The sequence below is a fragment of the Myodes glareolus genome, chromosome 5, assembly GCF_982192425.1.
Source record: "Myodes glareolus chromosome 5, mMyoGla1.1, whole genome shotgun sequence".
Classification (NCBI taxonomy): Eukaryota; Metazoa; Chordata; class Mammalia; order Rodentia; family Cricetidae; genus Myodes; species Myodes glareolus.
The window spans coordinates 116,176,942-116,190,145 of NC_142030.1; the positions used below are offsets into that span (position 1 = coordinate 116,176,942).

The window sequence follows — 13,204 nt, forward strand, 5'->3', positions numbered from 1 at the left end:
TATGGTTGATTGAGATGTGTTTTATGGAGGAAAAAATGAAATTAATAAGATTGTTTGAATCTATTAGTTTATTATTTTTTTATGGAAAAATTAAAACTGATGATTTAGAGAATTACTGCTGATCCATGTTTATTAATATCTGTTATTTTCTTATGCCTGTATTGTTTCCTTAGTCTTCTCTGGATATCACTTTTGAAATATTTTCTTCTTCTCTCTTGGGTGTGCTTAAATCTTATATTCAGATTACCACATTTCCTGTAGTATCTTCTGTAGTTAAAGTTTAGTGAAAATAAATTCTCTAAATCTATATTTGTCATAAATAAGTATCTTTCTTTTTCCATTATAACCGTTAACTTTACTGAATTTAGTGGTTTGGGCAGGAATTTGTAATCATTTGGAACTAGTAAGTGTTTGCGAAGGCACATCTGGCTTTCAAAGTGCTCACTAGAAGTCAGAAGTTATTCTGATATACATTTCTTTATATGACTATTATTTCTCTCAGGCAGTTTTCAATGCACTTTCCTTGATCTGTATATGTAATGTTTGTATTATTATGCTACATGGGATGTTTATTTTTCTAAAGGCAGTGGGACCGGGGATAATGGAGTATAAAGATAAAGCAGACTAAAGTTTTATGCAATAGTCAACTTCATTATGAACATCAGACAATTTATATCATTAGGATTAAGAGAATCCACATGAGTAAAGTGTACAAATACAAGGGCAAGTCACATGTGGCTACGAGCTGCACATGAAAGACAAAGTGCATGTGGCACAAACATGTTTTTATGTAGAGATATATAAACACATAAAAATACTCAGATGTAATGAATAATCTGACCCAAACTCACACCTATATAGTACAACTGGCAGAAGGGAGACATCAAAACACATTCAGAGAACAATTCTATATTCTGAAGAATCAGAGGTTGCAAAACTCTTGTCTGATTTTCTTAGAGTTTTCCCTTTTTTTTTAGATCAGAATATACATAGTGATTTTGACTTGAATTGTTGTAGACAAAAAAAAAATTATCATTGTCATAAGTGTCCTATAAGCAAGGAAACTATAAACTATAAACATACTGAATAACATTAGAACCGTGAAAACCTTGTGAACACTTATCTGCCACCAAGTGCAGGGTCCCAAATTATATCCAGTACAATACTTTTATTTCATTAATATATTAATCAGAAAGATCTACAACAGTACTTCTCAACCTGTGGATCCCATACAAGTACCAAATTACAAATAAGAAATAATTTTATGGTTTGGGGTCACCACAACTTGAGGAATTGTATTAAAGGAACATGAAATTAAAAAGGCTGAGAACCTCTGGTCGAGAGAATAAAATGTCTAGTGCACTCCTTTCTTCTGAAGTTTTAAATTAAATCAGTTAGTGCATGGGAAATGCTAACACAGCTCATGAAACTGGGAGAAATTTTGAAAGGAATTCCTTTACTTTGCCTTGCCCTAATTTGCCTAGGTTGTAAACACAGCATTTTTCATAAAATCATCTAAGTCCTCATCAAGAATTGGAGGGAATTTTATCAAACTGACCTAGTGTGAGTCATTGGAGACAGACTCTCTTGAGCTAAAAGGCATAGGGGATGTATAAATCAAGATGCATACATCATAAACGCTACCACTGCACTGTTTTCCTATCTGGCAGAGATTTCACAAACGAAATTAAAACAATGATTATGAAATTATTTTTAGCCTGAAAGTCAAGAATTCTCAGTTCTTTTTTAAGTTTAGAAAACAATCTAAATAATAGAGTTCCAATTGGAAAACATCAGTTTATTGCCATGGTTTAAAATGACAAATTTAAAGTGGTATAAGATTGTCTCTTTCTTGGTTATAGCTAAAATTCTCAGTTTAAGTAATCAAAACTCAGTTTTATGTAAGAAGTAGAATTCTAGGCCCTTAAGAAACCCATTGCTTTGACACAATTTTTATTAAATTCATATTTTTTTCTTGAAATTTTGAACTCTGCTTAATGATTTTTACCTGTACTGATTTTCTTTTGTCTAGCATATACCTAAAAAACTTCTGACTATAATAGAACTGCTTCAACTGAAACAAAACAAGTATACAAATACTAATGTTGTCAGGTAGCAGCCAGGTGTTCTACATGACTGCAGCACACCCATCAGGTGAGGAGCAGTTGAAGTGCCTGTGGGCCTATGTCAACTGCAAATTCAAGTGCAAAACGGTGGCTAAGAGGAAGGTTCTCTCAAATCATCCAGTGTTTCTTGAACCTTTTGAAGAAATGACACTTTATAAATACCCTGAGAAAAAATTATTGTAATTCTGTTTGGTATTTAATCCAGCAGTGCCTTGATCTGTTGTGGATGCAGTTTATATGTGTTTCAAGTGCCTTTATCTTAATAATTCAGTAATGCAATATTAACCTTGGATAATAATGCTCACTTGTTCATTTCTGGCCTAGAAAGTAGATGAATCCAATGTGTCTAATCCTCAGTTTGCTATAAATCTTTGAGAGACTCCCATTGGGAAGGAGAAGGTACTTGATCAAATATTGAAATTTGAACTTTTACAGCAGCTTAATTTTTACGTTATTGTTCACAATATGTATTGACGATATGAAGGCTTCCTCTTTGGTATAAAGACTTGATACCACATAATGGAAAATCCAGAGATTTTGAAGAAAACAGCTGATTATTTTCTTAGTAGAATTAAATTGACAGATACTTATCTTTTATACACACCTTCAAGAATCCTTCTTATTCTTTGTGAACAACTTCCTTTTTTGACATTTAGTATTTTCTAAACTCCATAATTCTAATGCTTACACTTCATAGATATTCACCAACATTCTGATAAAGTTTAATTAAAAATTTGATAGCTACTGCCCTACAGATTTGAAGTTGGTCATATGCCAGTGATATAGAGAATGAAAAATAGGTCAGAAAATTAGACAAAATTTATATAAAACAATCTCTTCTTGAAATGATTGTGTGACCCAGGTATTTAGACCAATAATACCATTTTGTGTATTCTATATTATTTCTCAAAATTTATTGGGAATAACAATTAATAATGAACATTCATTTGGAACATGATTTTGAAAACCATCACAGAGTATGTATCAGACATACTTTAGAATATATAAAAGATCTTCTCAATATTACAAACACTTGTTTTATTTGCTCATATATTCTCTCTTTCTGTAACAGTTTAAAATTATTTATTAAAATATTCTAATAAAATTTGCAAATATTAATTATCAATAAAAGGAAGCATAATGTTTTGTAATTAAATGCAAGATTAATTAGTTATCATAATTAATAGGAACATAAGCAAAAAATGGATTAATATTAGTTTTTCATTTGCAAATGTATTTTATATGCTATGCTTTGTTATTAATTACTATTATATTCCTAGAACTGGATATTTTAGAATATATTTAAAGGATAAAACATTTAAGTAGAAATTTCTCATTAAGTATATCTTTAAAATATTTAAAAGATATAAAATTTACTTGGAAATTTAGATTTTCTTCAGTATTATTTTCTTGGTGGGACATCTACTGAAAACATAACTAATATTCTTTCAAATATGAATATTTAAAATGGAATATAAGATCAAGGTCATTATAAATTTTGATAATATAGCATTTAGCATCATAAGAAAAGCATAAACTATAAGCATTTCAGTGCCTGAATCATATACTATTTTATTATTATGTTTCTATAGCTGTATTCCTGTTTCCATAAATGTAAGAACTAAAAGGAATGTAAATGGGAATTAAAAAGAAACCAAAACAGAACAGATGTTAGAATGATTTTTCTCCCCTGTGCAGAACAATTTAAACAGATGGAACATCCTGTCAGGAACAATTGCTAAGGAAATACACAAGGATCATTCAAAAACCAATGTATGCTATTCTAAAGAAACCCAAAACTTCAATAGGGTAATTCCTGGTGGGCCTATAGTCTTGATGAGTAAATAGCTCCAGCTAAATAAACTTTTTATGATCATGTCTTCTTTTGAATATAAATTTCATTGCATTGTGTTCATAGAAAGATTGTGAGTTCTAAGGCAAGTTTTGTTCTCTAAAGAATAGCATTATCAGTGTTTCTTATCTAGATTGTAAAGTGCACACATGTAGTCAGTTTGTCTTATTATTTTCAGTATTTAAAAGGAAACATTTAGTATTCTCATTTCTTCCTTATAAAGTATAAAGGGATTAACAAGTATAAACAGAATATTTTTAAGTATTAAACAAATTTTTGAATTTTAAAAGCACATGATGCAAAAGTGTATTAAGAAGAAAATTATAAAAGAGTATGAAGAAGTAAATAGAAGTTATGACCTTATAGGCAGGGCACAACATGTATTGACTTTGGGGGAGCCTAGTCTGTTTGGATACTCACTTTCCTAGACCTGGATGAAATGGGAGGGCATTGGACTTTCCACAGGGCAGGGTACCCTGACTGCTCTTCAGACTGGAAAGAGATAGGGAGTGGGAGTGGGGGAAGTGAGAGGAAAATGGGAGGAGAAGAGGAGGTGGATATTTTTAATAAATAAATAAAATACAATTGCATGCTGTGGAACAATGATCTTGTACTTTGTAATGATTTGTCACTTGTACTGGTTTAATAAAATGTTGATTGGCCAGTTGCCAGGCAGGAAGTATAAGTGGGATGACCAGAACAGGAGAATTCTGAGAAGAGGCAAGGCTAGGTCTGCTGTCATTACTCAGTTGCAGAGGAATCAAGATGAAAATGCTGCACTGATATAAATTACCAGGTCACATGGCTAACTCAGAGAAAATAATGGGTTAATGTCTGATACAAGAGTTAAAAAGAAAGCCTGAACTAATAGGCCAACCAGTTTATAATTAATATAGATCTCTGTTTGTTTCTTTGAGACTGAACAGCTGCAGGACCTGGAAGGACAGAAACCTCTGTCAACAGTTGCAGATTCCCCAAGAAAGAAATAGTTAGAGGGTATGGATCAAGAATAATAGAATGTTGTGGAAAAAAGCAGACACAGCCTTCTTCAGCTTTCTCGAGTCCTTTGTCTCAAACATCTCTGATGATATTTGGATTGCCAATAGAAGTGGAGTTTGCCCCAAAACAACATGTTTCCTGGTTGTCCACAGACTTCAGAAAGGATGTAACCTTCATTGTACCATCCTTCCCTTTAGGATAAGCACCTAAAAGGAAAGGTCTAGACGTCTTTCTCTTGTTCTCTGCAACAGCAGACTGCTATCTGTGTAGAGGTCCCAGCTGTCTTCCAAGGAATGCCACTGATATTTGGGAACAAGGAGACTGAGTCATACTTAGGGAGACAATGTATCTTAACAACAACAATGTAGAGTGTTGACATAATATTAATCATTTCTGTTCTCAAACACATAAGAACACTGCTGGAAATTATGGTAAATCTCTTTCTTGCTACTAAATTGTCTTTCTTTAGATCCTACCCTTGGGAATCACAGTTAAACTTCATGTTGGCATAATGTAGGCAGTAGTCTTTGCTTAATTTTAGTTGAAAAAAAATTGTCAGGATGACATCAGTCTCATGAATCTTTTCTCTCTATTTTGTGAGTTTCTGGAATCGCAAATGTGCCAATAGAGCTAGTAGGAAACTGTATAATATTATTTAAGAGATGCAGGCAAATTATAAAATTTTCTGGTTCCTCACATATGCAAGGTAAGTATTGTATTATGAGCTAGAGGCCACAAACCAAAATACCTAATTTATTTTCTTAATTATTTTTATTTATTTTTGTGTATGTATGGGGATTATGACTGCAGGCATATCTGTGCACCATATGTATGCCAGAAGAGTGGGTCGCATACTCTGGAACTAGAGTTACAGATGGTTGTTAGCCATTGTGTGTGCCTGGTACCCATGGAGCCTAGTAGATGGTATTGCATTCCCTAGAAGAGTAATTCCAGATGGTCATGATCCATCATGTGTCTTAGTGAAATAAAACCTAGGTCCTCTGGGAGAGAAAACAGCAATCTTAGACTCTGAGCCATTTTTTCCAGCTCCAATAGTAACTAATTAAAATAATCCATGTATATTTAATGGGGCTGGTTAGCCAACATGGTACGGCCATGGTTGCTTGTTGTATGAGCAGGGCCCCTTTTTCTAGCCGCTTGGCTAGCATATATCTGAAATAATTACACAGAAATTATATTAATTAAATTACTGCTTGGTCCATTATCTCTAGTCTCTTATTGGCTAACTCTCAAATCTTTATTCAACACATTTCTAATAATCTGTATGTCACCACGAGGTCATGGCTTATGGGAAAAGAATCAGCATGTCTGACCTGGCATCTCCATGGTAGCAGCTCTCTGCCTGCCTTCTTTCTCCCAGCATTCAGTTCTCTTTTCCCGGCCTATCTAAGTTCTGCCCTTTCCAAAGGCCAAGGTAGTTTTCTTTATTTAACCAATGAAAGAAACACAAATACAGAATGACCCCCTACACCATTTGCCCTTTTTCTGTTTAAACAAAATAGAAAGGCATTCACTTTAACAAATAAAATTACATATGGCAAAACAGTTATCAAGCAAGAATTAGTTACAATATTTATATCTATTTTATCTTTTATCATAATTAAGGAAAACTATAACAATCCATTCTTAAACTCCATCAAGACCCCAGAAGGATATACTATTATCTAAGTAAACAAGAAGAAAGTAAATTCCAAAACTCTTGAAATGACAGAGGCATCTCACTGCCTAGACAGTCACCCAAATTTCTTCTATCCTATTGGGTCATCCATCTTTAGCCTACAGGACCCTAGTATCCAGCAGGCATTTCCATGAAACGGGAAATTTTAGAGACACTTCAGTCACATTCTTTTGTATCCTGCAGAATATCTCACAGACTCTTTCATGAAGCAGGAACCCTGAGGAATCATCTCATATTTAGGCAAGTTCAGCAGTCCTCTCTCTGCAGGTTCATTCTGTCCAGTTTATACAACTGTCCAGGCAAGAGCAGTTTCTTGCCCAAATGGCTAACAAACTCCATAAGTAGCCTCTTCGATGCCCATCTTCCTCTTGAAGTAGCTGGTGCTACCAGGAGCAGACATGTCTCATTGTCATAAAAAAAAACGAAGTTATTAAAACATTAAATGCCATATTGTGTAGTCTTTGAAAGATACGAAGAATGCCTATCTAACTGTAATATATCTCTATATATCTAGAAAATCTAACTAACATGACTACATGTTTGACTACTATTGATGATTATCCATTAACAACCTATATTTCCTAATTATACATTACATTTTAAAATGAACTACACAATCACAATACCTTAATCAATATCAGAAATACATATACATATAACAAAATTGACGTTAAACTATAAAAATTTATACCAATGAAAATTATTAATATCTATATCATATCCCCCTTTAAATGTAGAAGAACATTTATAAACAATAATTGGGAATATGGGCACAGTTATTTCACTCCAAACTGCTTCATGCTGAATAGAGGTGCTGTTAATCATGTCTTTTATGGTGTATCTTGTGTGCTGGGTTCATTTCAGTAAACAGTGGGTGAAGTAATTTTTGAGGGAGTTCACAGTGACCTTTCAGGAGGCCAAGTCTATCAATCATATTGGTCTAGAAGCAATCCACAGGGTCTCATCTTCTGTGAAAACAAAAAAAAAAAGAACTTCTTTTCCAAAGCACCATATCCTTAAACCCAAATTTGGAAGTCATGATACATTTAGAACATACATGCTGGTTTAGCTTAGCAGACCACACAACGAAATTTCTCTCTCTATTTAGCTCATTCACAGTCAAAAAATTTAAAGAAAACACAATGAACATAATCCAGACACTCTGTGAATTTTCCATTTTTACATGGCTTATTTTTCTTTATTTTTTTAATCTATGACTATCTGTACTCTGTCTCTTTAAAGACTTTACCCTTTTTTAAAGCATTAACTTTATTTTATGAGCCTCTATACTCTTTATCATTTCTCTTCCAATCCTACCTAAAATTATTGAACAATGTAACCCATTTAGAGGTCTTTTATGTCTGAATCTGTCCTATTGTGAATTTATAATTCTTTACTATCCAGGAACACTACTTAAAATGCTAAGCAATTCGTAAAAACTTAAGTTGTGCTATGTCGGGACAATATGGTACCACCTGTTTCCTACCCAGTCTAAACTTTAACTGTGTTGTTATTATGATAATTATGATAGTTCCTGCCTGAGATCAGCAAGGTTCAGCATGGTGGAGCAGCTCCTGCCTCAGATCCATTTGGTGCCACTGAGCTGTTCACATTTCCAGGCACACAGCAGTCCACAATGTCATCAAGCAAGCCTTAGCACTTTACTCACAAAACTCCATCCAAATTCTCTGTCTCCCACAAGAGACAGAGGTCACTCTAGGGGTATAGCCCAGAAAGCTGACATTTTAAAACTGCATGGCTTTTTTCTCCACCTCCAGAAAGGAGCCACACTCAGCACTTTAACTCTGAGAATGAGCTTTTTATCTGAGTTACAGCCAAATCTGCCAGGCAGGGCACTGCGCAGACTGGAAACATCTGTGTATGGTGACAGAAATCTGCCATGCTCTCCTGCTTGTGCATGCCTGGTAGACCTGATCCCACTGTCTGCTAAGGAAGGGAGTGTCAAACCACAGGCATGGTTTCAGTTACTTTGTTTCCGACCCCGAGTGGGCACACAAACATCCGGGCCCACAAATGCTTTGCAGCAGCATCACAGCCCAGGAAGCTGCATTTTAAAATGGCACAGCATTTTTCCTTCTGAGACTGCTGAGTCGGGAAAATTTCTCTGTGGCACTCTGCCAGAAAACAGCAAAAAGCTGTGTTAAACTCTGTTTTTTTCTGTGCTTAAAATTAAGCTCTCCCAGGTTTTTAAGTGGATTCAATTGGCCATGTTGGGAAGAAAAGGTATTTATATTATGTTCCATGAAATTCATACATTTACCTCTGGTTTTCTATACAAGAAGTTAATCTGTTGAAGGAGGAAACTGTGGCATAATTAACTTTGTGTCAGTGACTTAGGGCAGATTTACATGGAGTGTCTTTGAACTATAAATTAGTTGTTAATGCAAATTTGTCTAATATATTGCTGAATCCTGCTGAAGCATAAACTTTGTTTTATTAATTTTCTCCAACTAGATACAAGCTCTAAAATGACAAATTTTAAGAGTGTCCTTGAACATTTGCTAACAGTTTAGATCTCATTTGGCTTATGAGATATAGTCTGTTAGGCCCTCCTCATTTTCTCTCTCATGGACTCAGGAATTTGACTCACCTTTACTTCTAATTGCAATACAGTATCTTTATCACTTTCTTCAAATATTTGATTTAATATCAACAACACATGCATACACATGATCAAGATAAAATTTATTTTGAAAATTATACATATATATATATATATGCTCATGAAATCTTACATAATAAGAATTTTCTCACTGATACCAAATATTACTTTGCATCGATTATATACCTTACTATTATATTGATATCAATGCCAGTCTTGTGACTTTACATGTATAGAGATAATGTGCAATAATACCAATTTCCTCAAATATGACTAAGTTATAAGATACATAGTTGGAGTCTGTGCCTTCCACAGTTAACATCAAACTCATAAAGAGACTATTCACTGTACTCTCTCATACTCCATCGTGGTTTATTATTCACAGCAGAGTTGGACTTGACTCTGTAGAGAAGGATGATAGTAAATTGCCACAGGTGAAACCAATATTTCCTTTCCTACCTCTTCAGAAAGCAGAAAATTCCATCGATACTCCAAAGAAACTTCCATGTACTGAACTGAGGGATCTATTAAATCAGAAAACAATGTGACAAAAGTAAAATATTCATTATTAGTGATACCAATTTCTGTCCTATTTACACTAGAATATATTTTCTTCTGGAAGTCTTATTAAGCAGTTTCTACATTGCAGAAATATTTGTTGAGAAAAATGAGAGAGAAAAATGGATTAAAGTAGTTATATATCTTCCTTTATGACATGTGATATATATTCTAAGAATATGATAAATGAATCGAACCCACAATTTCCAATGTGACCTTTCGATGTAGACAAATAACCTTTATCATTTTAATGACCTATACTCTCATGCTTTTCTCAGTTTATCACAAGTAAGCTCTACATTTCCTTCTCTGCAAATATCTCCTTATCTTCAGGCAGAGCATCTCTATTCTCTCCTGCAGCTGCTTCCCTTCTTGCATGGAGTGTGACCTGATGCCTATACCATGGATTTGACTTTGCTACGTCAGCACACAGTTTTTTTATTGACATGATTGTGTTTTCGATTCTATTTCTGTTATAAACATAGAATGGGACACAACCAAGGGTCACACTGCCACAGAAGCCAGACTGATTTGAGTAGCCTGTACTATCCTTGGGCCATGGTGAAAACTGAGCCTGGAATGCTGCAGAAGGTTATGTCTTGGTCCGTGGTCCAACCACAGCCAGGGTCTGTGTTGATGTTGTGGTTCCTGATACCATCCAAGGAAATGTAGATACCAGGGGTCTAGGGTGCCACCTGTGGCAATATTTTTGTCTGAGGGCCTTCCTGACAAAAAACCATGACAATTCAAGTGACCTGTACAGACATACAGGGTCTAACAGGATTCAGGGGTCTGGGCTGATGTTCATGTCTCCTGCTACCACAGGAAGGGAATATCAAGAAATTTTGATTAGCTGGATGATGGTGGCACACGTCTTTAAGCCCAGCACTCAGGAGGCAGAGGCAGCCAGATCTCTGTGAGTTTGGGGTCAGCCTGGTCTACAAGGACAGGCTCCAAAGCTACAGAGAAATATGGTCTCACTAAAAACAAAGAACCAAAAAAGCAAGCAAGAATGCAAGAAAGAAAGAAAGAAAGTTTTATAATACACCGAATGCATGCTCAAGAAGAAAAATAGCCTTATCAAAGTGAATGAGTTTCCTCAGAATTTTGGATAGATCATCTCAACAGCTGATGGTAAGTAGCAGGTGAATTTTACTTTTAATGAAATGTTCATAAATGAGTTAGAATTTTCTGATGTACATATGTTGCTTTTATTGGTTATTGAATAATGCTGCTTTGGCCTATGTGAGTGCAGAATATATTCAGGCTGAAATATATATATACATATATATATATGTATATATATATATATATTAGTTGGTTAGTTAGTTAGTTAATTAGTTAGTCGACAGAGTCATGGAGATGCCATGTAGCTGCCAAAGAAGAAAGAGACCCAGAGCATTTGCCAGAAGTCACAGGCTTGTGGTGATACAGAGATTATTAAAAATGGGTTCATCTAAGATATAAGTTAGTCAGTAATATGCTTAAGCTATTGGCCAAGCAGTGTTGTAGTTCATAAAGGTTCTATGTGACTATTTGGGTCTGGGTGGCCAGGAATGAAAGACCAATGTCCATTTACAATGTTTCCATTGTAGGATGTATTTTCATTTTGTCTTTAAAGAATGTTATTGTGAATGTCTCACTAAATCAGTTGCATGTTTAGAACATATAATTCTACAAGATAATGGTGAGTAGAAGAAAATATGAACCAAAGAGAAGTTCAGTTAGTGGTTTTCTTGGAAAACTGCTTAGGTACACAAAAGGCTACTTCACAAAAGGCGACTGTCCAGTTTCTAAAAGCAATAAAAACTATTGGAAGATTTCTCTTTCTTCATTATAACAGATTAAAAACTTAGATTTTTTAAATACTCATTTGCTTTTTCAACCACATCAAAAACAATTTTTATTAATTAATCAATTTATAGATAGCAATAAGTATTTTATATTTGGCAACCACAAAACAAACAAAAATATCTTCTACATTAGATTTCTTTCTTCTGTAAATTAATTTTATTTTTATACATGTAGTGGGGTGTTATGTTTGTGTGGCCCAAAATGAGAAAAGAACATACAGTCCTCTTGAGCTGAGTTGCAGGATGTTATGCTGTCCCTAGTGTGGCATTAGAATTGGAATGCAGGGACTCTGAAAGAGCAGCCAATACTCATAAGCACTGAGCCTTCTCATCAAGTCCTACATTAGTTTTCTTAAGGAGCTGAAATGGACATGTGGGTTTGAGCATGAATTATTATGAAAACTGGGGAGCCAAATTACAACAAATCTTTGAAATATTATTTAAAATAAAAGTAATTCTTTGTCTCCTGGCTTCAGTAGGAATTTCGCCCCCTCATTCAGCTGTTACTCTTCTCTGACTCACTAAACACCTAATGTTGAGACAAAAATGAGGAACTTACTTTTTCTTTAGATTGGGCCTGTCATAGAATCTATGTATCCTAAAATACTATATCATCTCTTAAAGACACTTCAAAGCTCTTTTCTTATTGAACATCTACAGTGTTCTACTATGGATGTGTCTCCCCAGTGCTGAGAGGAAGATTTGAATGAATTTACCTCTGCATAATCTGTGTAACTTCTCTCTCTCTCTCTCTCTCTCTCTCTCTCTCTCTCTCTCTCTCTCTCTCTCTTTCTCTCTCTCTTTGGTTTATAGAAACAAGGTTTCTTTGTACCTTTGGAGCCTGTCCTGGAACTAGCTCTTGTAGACCAGGCTGAGCTTGAACTCACAGAGATCCACCTGACTCTCCTTTCCAAGTTCTGTGATTAAAAGTATGTGCCACTACCACCTGGCTAACTTTTTTCTTCATGCAGTTTTTACACTAAGCATGCAAAACAATCACATAATTCAGCAGAAGAGAGTGTTTTCCTTTGAATTTTATTTCTATTCAATTATGATTGTAAAGAATAAGACTTAAAGAAAATTTAGTTCTTGATGAAGGAAACTAAAACTTGAGAATTTTTTAAAATTATAGATAAGTATAAAAGGTACTTGGAATTTGCTTTCATTAGAAAAATGTTTGAGTCCCCAGAGTACTCCAAAGTAAGATAAAATCCATCTTCTGCTGGATGTGGTGGCAAAGGTTTTAATCTCATCACTGGATGTGATGCAGTAGGAGGATCTCTGTAAGACCGAGGCCAATCTTCTGTACAGGGTATGCTTCAAGCCAGCAGGGATAAATAGTGAAACTTTGTCAAACAAAAACTTAGTAATCATGTCTTCATTATTCAACTTTCTTCCATGTCTCAAATTTTGAGTCAAACCTCTGCTTGACTCTGTATGAAGGTATACCAGTATCAAAAGTAGTATCTGTCTAAAGCCAAGTGAAACTAGTGC

The 13,204-nt window shown here is 34.6% G+C and overlaps 1 pseudogene; it reads left to right on the forward strand.

Annotated features, from left to right (window-relative positions):
- The first annotated feature begins 2,156 nt into the window (after positions 1-2,156).
- Positions 2,157-2,792, forward strand: LOC125406708 (cyclin-H pseudogene; annotated as a pseudogene).
- Positions 2,793-13,204: the final 10,412 nt, after the last annotated feature.